This window comes from Mchenga conophoros, linkage group LG17 (assembly GCF_057382185.1).
Source record: "Mchenga conophoros isolate Kocher_MC1m ecotype Shallow Benthic linkage group LG17, M_conophoros_male_GT1.1, whole genome shotgun sequence".
NCBI classification, from domain to species: domain Eukaryota; kingdom Metazoa; phylum Chordata; class Actinopteri; order Cichliformes; family Cichlidae; genus Mchenga; species Mchenga conophoros.
Window position 1 is genome coordinate 35,674,361 of NC_140542.1, and position 13,202 is coordinate 35,687,562.

At 39.9% G+C, this 13,202-nt stretch overlaps 1 long non-coding RNA gene across 1 annotated transcript; it reads left to right on the top strand.

The window, feature by feature from the left end:
- Nucleotides 1–6,909: 6,909 nt before the first annotated feature.
- LOC146555843 (uncharacterized) lies at nucleotides 6,910–12,920 on the top strand. Its single transcript, XR_014889141.1, has 3 exons — nucleotides 6,910–7,180; nucleotides 9,038–9,117; nucleotides 12,798–12,920. It is a non-coding gene; the product is annotated as an uncharacterized LOC146555843 (long non-coding RNA).
- Nucleotides 12,921–13,202: the final 282 nt, after the last annotated feature.

Here is a 13,202-nt window from a genome sequence, read left to right on the forward strand (position 1 = left end):
AGACGGAAACAGACGGATTTACGCTACCAATTAAAAAGCTCAAAGCAAGATACAGCATCCCAGATAGAAAATATTTTAAGTTCAGTTTTATTATATAACAATATTGTGCAGACTCCTAAATGTTAAGTGACTTTAGTTCTTGTTATTGAAATGAACACTGTAAGTTTGGCTGAGCATCATCAATGACAGTAGCACACTGGAAAAGAATGATAGGAAATGCCCTTTATTGTGTTTGCAGCTTACAGGCAGCAGTATTTATTAGAGCAATCAGCTCCAATAAAAGGTTCTTTTATTACTGCATATTTTTAAGTCACTGTCTTGATTTACCCACTTCTTAATGTCAACGTGGACTGAACAATTAAAAAATTCAGGAACATTTCATACTTATGCTTAACAGGATAAAACTGATCATGTGTTTACATTCCATATCCAAGTCCGGATTGTCATGGATCTAAATTGCAATGAGCAAAGTAGCATTTACATCTAATATTTTAGATATAACTAAAATACTCATTGAATCTGTTTGAACGCAGCAAAAAACAAATTAAGGATTACCAGCCTTATCATTAGGCTAACTCTAGTGTACAACTCTGCTGCTACTGATAATACTTTCATCAGTCTCGCTTGTTATTCTTCACACAACTTCCCCAGGTCCAGCACTTGCTGTGTCCTCAGCAGTTGGCGTGCAATGATAATATAGCTTTGATGCTGAGGCATATTTGTGCCAACCGTGAGAATTTCCTGCCAAGGCTGAATCAGGCAAAGTCTAGTCGAGCTTAATTTTTAGAGCTTTTTGGGAAATATGCCTGGTGTGAGATTTGTGGCTTTAAGTTTTCCATCATAAATCTTGCTTTTCTATGCTTTTTTTTTTAAAAAAAAAATAGTGCTTACAAAACAAGAACTGGACAGAGTATTAGCTGTCCTGTCTTTGGAGAAGGACTTGAGGTATTCGAACATGAAGCCAACTCATGTTCCTACAGCGAAGATTTCAAAGATACTGGTTTCAAGAAATATGTGAGGCGCAAGCAAAGTTTGATGTGGAGGACAGCAGCAAACCTAATACAGCATGTGAATATCGACTGATGAATGCATACTTTTCTGTGACTTGTCATTACAGGATATAACATGAAGATCATTGCACTACCATCTTGAAACCCATGTGCTACAGGTGTTACAGTAGATTGCGGTGCTTATAGAAGACACATATACAGTAAGGCCATTTAGGGTACCCGCGTGGGAAAAACCCCCTGAAAATCCTCCTAAAAATGTGCAACAAATACTATACATAAAACATAAAAGTCAGTTTCTTTTCTATATGGTTAAATGGAGATGCCTTGTCTCTGATTCTGCCTTCAGTGAACCATAAAACTTCACTAATCAATCTGCTCGGCTCATCCACTGAATGTCCAGTTTTTAAATAGCACCATTATTATCTTCATTAAATCAGGAAGATGTTTTTCATGTATTTTCACAATCAAATCGATTCTGGCACCGGCTGCAGAGAGATAGAGTGAGAGAGAGAAAAGGCAGGTTCTCAGGGTTTGGTCATCCCATATGGACGCGGGGCCACAGCAGTGCATTGGCTGTACCCGCTACCCCATGTGTAGTTTGTTTTGCTTTTCTTTCAGACACACTGTTGAACCTCTCTCTTTCTGCAGCTTGCACAGATGGGGTGTGCTCTTTTATTCATAAGGGCTACACTAACTTTGATCTGGCTTTGCATTTGCAGCATGTGTCAGAACGAGGTGGCGGGAGGGGAAAAGAGCGGGGCGGCTGAAGAGCAGAGGTAGCTTGTCCTACTGGCCACACATCCTAACTGCTCCCTGTGCCTCTTTTCTATGCTCCTCAGTTCCTCTGGGCCAGTGTGCGTTCTATTATGCATGCGTGTCAAAACCAGTACATCTATGTGCTGGCAACAGATACAGAGTGGACACAACCCTCACCAAAGCAGTGTGTGTCTGTGTGTGTTTGAGGGGGTTGTTCATGAATGAAAAGCAAACACATAGGATTGATTGGGCTTACTTTAACAGTAGGGACAAAAGCCAACTTGAAGCAACAGGATTTTGAATTCCTAAATGTTCATAATTACCACACTAAACCTTGCCCCCCTTTGTTACAGTTGTTGTGGTCATTTGGCATTGTGGTGCGCCTTTCAAGCTGACAGTGGCAGTTACATCAAAGAAATCCATGGTGACTTTTTGTATTTCTTTCATTTAAGACAACAGGCAGAGCGGTGCTTCTCATTTCCAGTCAGCTTCCTTTGCTTTTACAGATTCAAATAACAGCCTTGAGAGAGAACTGTGAGCTTATTGACATCTACATTTTCAGCTTACTTCTATTTTACTTTTTCTTTCATGTCGTCATCTGATTCATGAAAGACGAGGTATCTTAAAGTGATTTGATAACTACTCAAAGCATAGCCAGGGTTGCGCATTTCTGAAATATAAAATGGTAAATGGCCTGCATTTGTATAGTGCTTTTCTAGTCCATAGGACCCCAAAGCGCTTTACACTACATTCAGTCATTCACACACAGGCGATAGCAAGCTACATTGTAGCCACAGCTGCCCTGGGGCGCACTGACAGAGGCGAGGCTGCCGGACACAGGCACCACCGGGCCCTCTGACCACCACCAGTAGGAAAACACGGGGTTAGTATCTTGCCCAAGAATATTTGGCATGCAGCCAGGATGCAGCCTGGGATCGAACCACCGACCTTCTGATTAGTGGCTGACCTGCTCTGCCACCTGAGCTACAGCCACATAACTGCTGCTTGGTGTCATATAGCTTTAAGTGCTGAAGGAAAACTGGAATAACACAGGCTGTATGTCACAGGTGGACATCAGGGCTGGACTGGGACAAAAAATCAGCCTGGGCATTTTCACTAGAGACCAGCCCACCAGGTATTATAGGAAAAACCATAAAGCCTTTGAATGAAAACAAACGCTGTTGTCACAGTGATGTACAGTCTAATAAACTTGTATGTATCAGTCTAATAAACTTAAACCTACACCATCCTCCCTATTCTGGTATTCTAAACAGTACCCGAAAGTAGACTGCTTGGTCGAGTTAACCTCCTGAACTATCTACAACACATGGTGAAAACCTGAAATTAAGACAGAGGAGACTAGAGGTGAGACATGATCATTACTGATTACTGATGACAGATTTAGATATATTTTCATAAACCATTCATTTGCCACATCAATAAACAGCAGGGCAGGGCAAAATATTTTTTCTAACATGGCAACCTTTAAAAAGTGAAAGGAGATAGAAAGACAGGTGAGAAAGAATAAAAATTGACTTTTTGATGGCATTTTACACACAGTACTGGTACAGTATCTAGAAAATGTGGGAAAATACTGGCATCATATACAGTACATAGCTACTTCTGAAGAAATTATGATGGGGCCCTAAAAAAATTAGTATGTAATGGATTTCTATACATTTTACATCAGATGAAAACGTTTGTTGTAAGATTCAGATAATTATTTGTTAAAAGCGAGACATTTTAAATGAGAATAAGAAAGAAAAGTATTTCTTTGTGCCCCCCTTTCCCTGTTAATGCTCTACCTGGCCCCCTGGCAAAACTTTGCTAGATCCGCCCCTGCACAGTTACCAGCTGTCAGCTACCTAAAAAAGGATCCTGGGGTTATTTGTCTCTCAGAAACAGTTCATAACTTCCCTTCAACTCATTCATGTCACCTAAAAGGTAAACCTGTTTCTCCATCACAGCTCTGATGATTCAGTAAGGACATCTCCTGGTTTCATCTTCATGTTTCCCTCTCATCACATAACCAAACCGACATCATGACCAGGAGCTTTACAGCTGTGGCTCCAGCAAACATCAGCTGATACTAGAAATTAATATTAAATACATTCTAACAACAGCTGATCAAGCTTAAATGTGCTGCTGTTGTTTAGCGCGACATCCGCTGGTTTCCTCTTTCTGGCGCAAAGTGGGCGATAAACAAACAAGAGAGAAAAACCGATCAGCTGATCATTGATCAGTTTCATGATTGAAGTAGAAACAGGAGAGGAGAGAATGAGAGAAGAAGAGGCAGCTGTGCAGCGTAAACACAGAATAACTCCAGCTTTGTGTCTTTTTCATTGTAGCTGAAGTCCGGGACAAACTGTGTTCCTTTTCAGCTCAATACGAAACGCGAAATATTTTCTTTGAACACGAGACGATTCCGTTTTTTACGGGACGGTTGGAAACTCTACTAACTAACCTTATAAATAAAATAAGATAAAACAAGTTCAACATCGATAACATCATAGCACCCGCCCAGCAGTATATAAACTCCGTCATGCTAGCTAGTACGCAGTACGAGTTATTGTAACTGACTGTAAAAAGTGAGCATAACGAAAATAAACTCCACCTAAACTTGGTTTATATCTGACCCAGATAGACTGCAGGTCATAACTTCTTACCTGAAGTTCAGTTCACCGCCTCGGGTCTCTGCTCCTCCTGCCTTTCCGTCATCCACCTGCCAGCGTGTTGCATCTGCTGGCCTCCACCACTTGCTAATGTTACTGAATCTGTGGAAGCTCCGCAATAGCCACCACCAAACAATTGAGTTATTTTTACACACCTCCCAGCATCTGGCCAATCCACCACCTTTCAGTGTTTATACCATTACGGAAAAAAACGGAAAAAAAACCCCCATCGGCCCATAAAAACGAAAAATCACCATCGGGCATGATGGCCAGTCCAGCTATGGTGGACATAATGTTGAGCTCTGGAAGGTGAGATGAATCTCTTTTAATGGCCAGCAGGTGGCATCACTTCTGGTTACAATGACACTTCTGATTAAAAAAAAAAGAAACCAACTGCTCCATACTTCAGAAAACATTCTCAGAGTAATTTTATGATCCCAATTGCTAATTCACATCTACTGCAATAGAGCATGATGCTCATTAAGGTAAATGATTGTCCCTTTTCTAATAAAATAACTAATAAATCAAAGTATGCTTCAGGGTCTGGATACATTGTGATGGGCAAGTCCTTAGTTTTTCAGTCAGATTCACCCCTCATCTGGTTATGAAATAAAATGGCGATGGGCAACTAATGCCAAACTGGAGGTGTTAAAACAAATCAGTGCATGACATCACAGGATAGTGGATAGATAGTGGGTAGTGAACACAGGCTACATGGATTATCTCTGTTTCAGGACAGAGACAGTTATTCCTAATATTAGAATATCATTCTAAGATATTCTACATTTATGCTCTGTTGTTTGTACATTGAATCCATATGTATCCACGTTACTTGAGAAATGATGTGAATCTCATGTTTCAGCAAAATCCCAAAGTTGCTCTATTGGCTTGAGCTCTGGGGACTGTGGAAGCCATTTAAGTAGAGTGAACTCATGCCATGTCCGAAGAACCAGATTGAGATTATCTGACATTTGTGATATTGTGTGTTATCCTGCCTGAAGCAGCCATCAGAAGATGGGTACTCTGTGGTCATAAAGGGATGGACATACAATAACATGGTCAGCAACGATAACTAGGTAGTCTGTGGTGTATAAACAATACTCCAGATTCTGACCCTACGTTCTGAAGGATGATTCAGAAAGATTTATCTGAGCAGGCAATGTTTTTCGAATCTTTTGTTGTCCAATTCTAGTGCGGTTTTGTGAATTGTAGCCTCGGGGTCCTGTTCCTAGATCACAGAAATAGGACATGGTTTGGTCTTTTGCTGCTGTATCCAGTCTGCTTCAGCGTTCAATGTGTTGTGCATTGAAAAATGCTCTTCTGCATATGTTGGTTAAAACAACTGGTTATTTGAGTCATTGTTGCCTTTCTGTCATCTTAAAGCAGTCTGGCTATTCTCCTCTTAAATTTGGCATTAACGAGGCATTTTCACCCAGTGAACTGCTGCTCAAGGGCTAGTTTCTATTTTTTTTTTTTACCATTCTTTGTGAACTCTAGAGATGGCTATATGGGAAAATCCCAGTAGATCAGCAGATTCTGAAATACTCAGACCAACTCATCTGCAACCAATAAACATGCCATATTTAGAATCACTTAGGATCGCCTTCCTAATTCTAATTCCCAGTTTGAACCTACATGCTTAAGTGCATTAAGTTGTTGCCATGGGCGATGGGCTAATAGATATTTGTGTCAATAACCAATTAAATAAGTGTACCTAATGAAGCTGTCATTGAGTGTAATATAGCATACAGGACCAAAGCTAAGGTAATCAAATTCTAATGCAGTGGATTTTTCAATACTAAATATTTTTTTCTTATAACTTGTAGGCAGCTCACATTTGTGGCTTATGGTAAAGCAGAGAAACCATTTCTTGCTCCTTTGCTCACAAAGTTTTTGGTTTTTGGAAAGGTGAACACTGTCGTGGTCTTCTGTCATTTGACCCAGGGTTTAGAGTTTTCTTGTGTTTTTCTCATTTTGTATTATGATTTATGTTTAAGTCCACTTTGTTAGTCTTGAGTTTATTCTATAGTGCCAATATTGTTCTGTTTAGCTTTTGTTTATTAGATTCCCTCTCGTGTGTTTGCCCTCTGTGTCTCTTTCTGTGTGTCTGTGTTTGTATTTGTGAGTTTTGTGTCTTGCTTCCCTCTTCATGTTTCATTCTGTTCCCCCCTGCCTGTCATGTTTATCCATGTTTCCCCAGTCATGTCTCGGCGTGTCTGTCTGCATTTCTGTGTTCCGGTTACTTCCTGTTTTACTTTGGTGGTCTCCTGTCTGTGTGCACCAGGTTTTGTTTTCCTTCTCTTACTTTGAAGGTACCTCGTCTCATGTGTTATGTTTAGCTTTCCGTCCTCTATCTCGTTGAGTGTAATTTGCCCCAGCTGTGTTCCCCATGTGTTTCCTGTTCCCTCGTCAATCTCTGTGTATTTAAGCCCTTTGTTTTCTTCTGTCCAGTGCTGCGATCTCCCTCATACCTGGCTGTGTGTTCTGGTCCTAGTTTAGTTTCTGTATTGACTTGTGCCAGCAATAAAGCGGAGTTTTTTTTGAGTTCACATGTTGCCTCTGAAAGTCTGCATTTGGTCCTATCTGCCTGCTCCACACACAGTTACAAGACAAACACTCCAGATTCTTTGGGCGATGAGTGGTAGAACACCTTTGAGTTGACTGAAAGGAAAGGCATGACCTGAAAGAGAGGAACTCCACCACCAGTTCTGGCTTTCTCAGCAAAATCACCCAGCAACCCAGGTACACCATGCACCTGCATATGTTGGCAACAGTGTTAGCTGCTCTTGTTGTAGACGCCACATAGATTTAACGCAGAGGGCTAAATTAAGCTTTGTTCACTTTATTTTCAGTTCTATTTCAGGTGAATAGGCATGGCAGTGTTATGTGAATATGCCCTCAAAGTGTGAAAATTGGATTATGTGTTTAAAAGTACCAATTATTTCTGCAATTATTTACAATACCCTCTGTGTGTCTGCCTACCTGTGGTAGGGCCTTGAGAGAAAAATGGTTTTCTTCTCTGCTCTGAGCACAAGCCCATTTATTAAGGTGTGTTTATCATTCATTGTGACCCGGGTTAAGTGTCCTGAGAATTATATTTAAGGCTGTGGGTCCCAGTTGGCAATTAAGTACAATTCATTACAGCAGACACACAGCCCTACAGGGGAAAAGGTAAGAGCCGTGGCAAAACACTACGGCATGCACAGGAGAGAGAAATAGACGAGAAAGGAGGGGGGGCGTCAGGTTGATTTTGGTTTTTTTTTAAAGCAAAGAAAAACAGGAGGGGCATGTGTCGGAGGGAGTGAATGTGAGAAAAAAGTGAAGATTGTTTGTGTGGAAGAGGTGTGTATCCTGGAGAGGGAACAGAATTAAAATAACCAAGAACAAGATTCTTGGCAGAAAGACTGGGATCGCCAGGAGAAGCAGAGTTGTATTTACCAGACAGCTTGACTGCACCCTCACCTGATGGTGTGGTCTGTGAGGGTTGGGGCTCCTCACAGAGAGAATTTCATGCCTTTCATTTGTTGCATTTTGATGTGGAGGGTGTAAGATGTTCTGGTATTTTCTTGCCCTGCAGAGTGGCGCCCCAGTGCTGGCACTCTTTTGAAGATAAGGCTCCCAGCTGTGAAGGGTGGACTCTTCAAAAAGTTTTTTTTTGTTTATATATCAAGTGCACCGAAAGCTCTTGAACTAACTCAATTACTCATTTATGCTGTCACTTATGGCAAAACAAATACAGAGGAAGTTGGCTCTAATCTGGGCGCTTGCATTGTTTGCCATTTGGTACTATAGATTCATTCATTCAACAGTTTTTAATTTTGGCCTTTATCTTCAAGGTAACCCTCTGATCTGCCCCTGTCATTGATTTATAACGCTGCTGTTAAAAATCTACAATTGCTTGACGTAAGCTCACAGAGGCAGATTTACTGAGCATTTAGAATATAATGTGACAGGCTTTCTGACTCTGGCACTGTGCACGTTATTTGTTATGGCTGCCTGGAAGCACACTTCCTGTCATTTAAGATGCGCTTTGCACATTTAGTAGATTATCCAGTGTGCCGTGCTGATTGCGGGAAGTGCACTGATAGTTATTGTGTTAGAAGTGATCAGTTCATTTGAATTGAGCCAACATTGTACAAACTCTGCATAGGTAACAAATATTTACATCCATATATACTCGTATTCATATAGTATACAGTACTGTGCAAAAGTCTTGAGCCACCCATGTTTCTTTATATTTGGTTAGATAGGAAACGGGTGCAAAGATTTATTGAAATGTACAATCATACATAAAACCACAGTATAAAAGGCAAAGACAGAGTTTGTACAGTCTTAACAAGCTTGAAAGCAAAGACCTGGGGTGACCAACTTTATTCTTTAATAAGCCGTGAACTCTTTTAGCCAACCTTTATTGTCATTTCTTTAAGTAGTCTTCAGGAATAGTCCTCCAGGCTTCTTGAAACACATTCAAAGGTCTTCTTTAAATATTGGCTGCCTTTTGTTCCACTTGCTCTCTGCTTGAATAATGTTGAAATTTGGGCTCCTGGGAGAACGATCCATGACTGAAAGTGTTCCATTGTGTGTGTTTTTTCTATTCAGGTATGCCTTTACTGTTTGGGATCATTGTCATGAAAAATGAAGATGCTGCCAATCAGACGCTTCACATGTCGTATTGCTTGGTGGGTAAAAATCTGAAGGTACTTTTCTGTGTTCATAATTCTATCAACTTTGACAAGATCTCCACTGCCACTGGCTGAAAGTCTCCACCCTATTTTACAGATGGCTGTAGATGTAGACACTCGCTGTTGCGCCTCTCTCTCTACCTCATCTGTACATATTGATTTCAACCAAATTTCAAATTTAGATTCATGAGACATGTTGCCACTCATTTTATGAGTGTGTTTTGCATTCAGGTGGCATCCCTCAGCCTTTTCTCTCAGTTTACCTTCTTTAAAATACGCTTCTTAACAGCCACTGAGACCATTTATGCTGCAGATCATGCCTTTTTTTTTTTTTTAAACTAATAGCACTTTGAGAATCTTGCTGGAGTAACAATATTAATGTATTTATGCAAACTGTGTCTTACTTGGATTAAACTGAAGAACAAAATGATATGCTTTTGCTAACTTGTGTGTTACATGTAGACACAATACTGATTTATCCCTGGAGTTAAGTGTCTTTTATATGCCTGCGTGATTCATAGGTCAGTGTTAAGAGACTTAACAAAGACTGGACTGCAACTGAGTGAACAAACAGCCAAGAAACACTTTGAAAGCCTAGACAACACATCAAGTCTGGCCTAGTTGGAAGCATAATATTAAGAAATAAGGGGTGGCTTAGAGTTTTGCACATGACTGTATATTTTTCACAAGCTGGTAATTACAGAGCCAAGTCTGAACATTTCCTGTTGGAATGTGCACTCACTGTTTTTCACCTGTTGAAATAACTTTGATTGAGAGCTCAGCTCTGAAGTTTTCATAAGGGAGATCATTTTATGGTCGGGGAAAAAAGCTAATTTTATAAAATCAGTGAAAACATCTGATCAAAATGAAAAAAAGTAATAAAGTCTGCAAAACAAGGTGTAGAAGTTATATACCAAATTCTTGCTTCTCATGACTTGTATGCAATGGCAGCTGAATTGGATAGTCACAGCTGCTGCTGCTGAAGGGGAGTTATTATGCTCTTTCCCAGCTCATTATTTTTATTCTTAGACTCTAGTCGTGTGGCTCTTTGCAGTTCAAAACAATCTTGTACAGAGCCTTTGTGCAACCCTTCAGTTCATCCATTATCTGAGACAAGCCACTTTAATGTCCTTCCCCCTCCTGTTAAGCCAACTTTCTTCTAATTGGCTGGTCCCAGTAAACAGAAGGTTTAAAAAGCAGGTGGGCGGGGCTAGCCATGTTTAATGTCAGCACTGACCACTGTCACAGTACACATATGACAGAAAAAAAAAAGCTCTTATGTACTATTCCCACATTCGCTTTTGGAATACACATAACATGAATGCCACCATGTGTTTGGGGTACTCTTCATTTTGCTCACAGTAAAATCAATATAATTGAGCTCCCTGTGGAATCTGAATTGCACTGTAACTCGAGGATTTCACTGCAGCATTTCTGCCCAAAAGTAAACAAAGCATTAAAATGAAGAAAAATCTTAATTCAATATGAGCCTTGTTCATCTGTTTATTTCACAAACTTTTAGTCAATTATTTGAACGCTCCATTGATCTCACTGTAAACTGACTTCAGCGTGTTCATTCTTTGTCATAAAGAGAGGGTTGTTTTTTTTTTTTTCACTCACAACTGCTGTTCTTGTAAAACTTATTTACTGAGCTTCCCTCTTCAGATTTTTCAAAGGCTCTTTTGAGTAAATATGAAAGGGAAATGTTTCGATAGCTGCATGCATCACCGAGACAAACTCATATCTTACCATACAGTTCACAAATGCTCTGTTGTTTGCACTTTAAATACCAATTTTGCAGTCCTACCACCCCTTCAACCTCACCCTTTCTCCCTCCATTATTCTCTTCACCTTCCTTCAGGCCCTCTTTGCCATAATTATTCATTCATTCAGCTTTCTCATTGCATGTACGTTGGCTAAGAGGTGCAGTAATCTTTTTTTTTTTTTTTTTTTCCTAGGATTTTTCTGTAATCCAAAAGAGCACATACCAGGTCTGACTGTGGGTCTTTTCATATTGAGGCTAAAGAGGCTGTGCTTCTGGAGGCTTAGTAGTCTTATTGTGAATGGCTTTTTGCATTTGCTCATTTTCTGCTGTTGCCATAAATGCTGCACACATGCTTAACAAAAAGCTGACAGTGTTCAAACAGCATTCCTGTTTTTTATTTTATTTTATTTTGTTACAGGTTAATGGTGAAAAGAGGTTTTCGGCTTAAAGTGCGCTCCTGATATTACAGCGTAATAATTGATTTTTACTTTTGTTGTTTAGCTGGTAAGTATTCAGTTAATAAGATTAGGAACAACAGCGCTAACAGCTCTGTGAGCACTTAAAAACAGAGGCGCTCTGAGCTAAAGGCTAGGTACTGTATACTGTTTATCACATCCCGCGCTGTATTTTAGTGGGATTGCATGCCAGCATTGATAATTAGCATTAAACACAAAGTACAAGTGAGGACAAGCTCCCACCCCGCGTACAAGATCTATGTCAGTGATGCTGGAGATCTCCTGCCTTCCCGACTTTTATGCTTGCAGGTTGTTTATCTGCTGCTGCTCTGACTCTGGGGCAAACACTGTTTTCTGCCTCCTTCTGCTTCTCTCTGACACAGCTAGCCTCTCCAGCACAGCCCCATAAAGGCTGGCTCTTTCCCTTTTTGTCTCCTCTTTTAGAAACAGCTAGTTCAATGCCTCTTCTTGCTTTCCTTACCTCCCCTCTCTCGAGGTGGGTAAGGTGAGTAAGTAGAGAGTAAAATTGTTTTCACTATATAAAGAGAAAGAGAACAGAAAGCTGTATATTTAAAAAGTGTTTACAGGACTATATTTTTAATAGCAATATGATTTATTTTTTAAAAATAATTCCAACAAAGATTTTAAGGAATGAGCAATCTTATCCACGGAACTGGATGATTATTTAAATTTTAATTTCAATAGCACAGAAATGTTCCATTTTTTTTATAAACATAGTAATAATTTCAAAGTGCGTGTCTGTCAGTCACATACTGTAAAACAGACAGAAAATAAGTAGGCTATATATGTGTGTGTGTATATATATATATATATATATATATATATATATATATATATATATATATATATACACTTTATTTTTTTTAAAAACTAATAACATTAGGTTTGTTAGTGCTATTATATAATGTATGTAATGCAATGCATATTGCATTATTTCACTTAAAACTGTGCAGGCCAAATGGATTTACATGTCATGAACTTATAATGAAAAACTGGAACCTCCTACAAGAAATGCAAGTAGATTTTGAATTGTAAAATATTTCATGGATTCAATTCAACTTTTGCTTGCTTTTGTTTCCTGAAGATCCTCATGGAAACGCACTGCTAAAAGAAAAAAGCTGCTGCATACCATAGTCAGTCTATTGCTGAGTGTCACTGATGGCATTAATGTTTGGGCAGAAACTGTCAAATCACTGTTGTACTCACTGTCTTCCCAGTCATGTACTTGCCTGCAAAAGGCTCACGTGGCAGAGAAAACTTGGATAACCTGTGTGGTTTTTCTGCCTTTTAAATAGAAACAGAGTAGTTAGTGCACCTTTAACAGTGTTTCCAGTTGTCAGATATGTCTTAAGTTTGTTGTTTACCTCTGTGCAAAGTGAGGATGGCTATTATTAGTCAGTGTTGTTGATTCTGCAGTTCTGTATTCACCTCTCCAGGCTCCGCTTGCTGCTCCCGCAGCTGCCACACATCACTTCAGGAATCTGATGAACTGTACCAACCTCAGATTAACCTCCAGCCCTGTCTTTCTTTTTCTGCAATCCCAGACCGTCACTGGAGGTGAGTCATTCACTCACACGCTTGGCACATGGGAACTAATGCGCACACACCACCTATGCCTACACAACCTCACACACACATGCACATGCGCACACACAAGGAAAGTGAAGTTCCTTCATTGACAGGGTTATAGAGAGGTTTTAAATCCACCTGCCCTCCACTGTCAGACAGGCCCTGCTAAGTCTGGAGTTTAATAGACTCAGGCAGACAGCTCTTGGAATGGAAGAGAATATCTTTTAAGATATTCAAGTGCAAGTTTTGGTAATTCTCTCAAATATAAATAG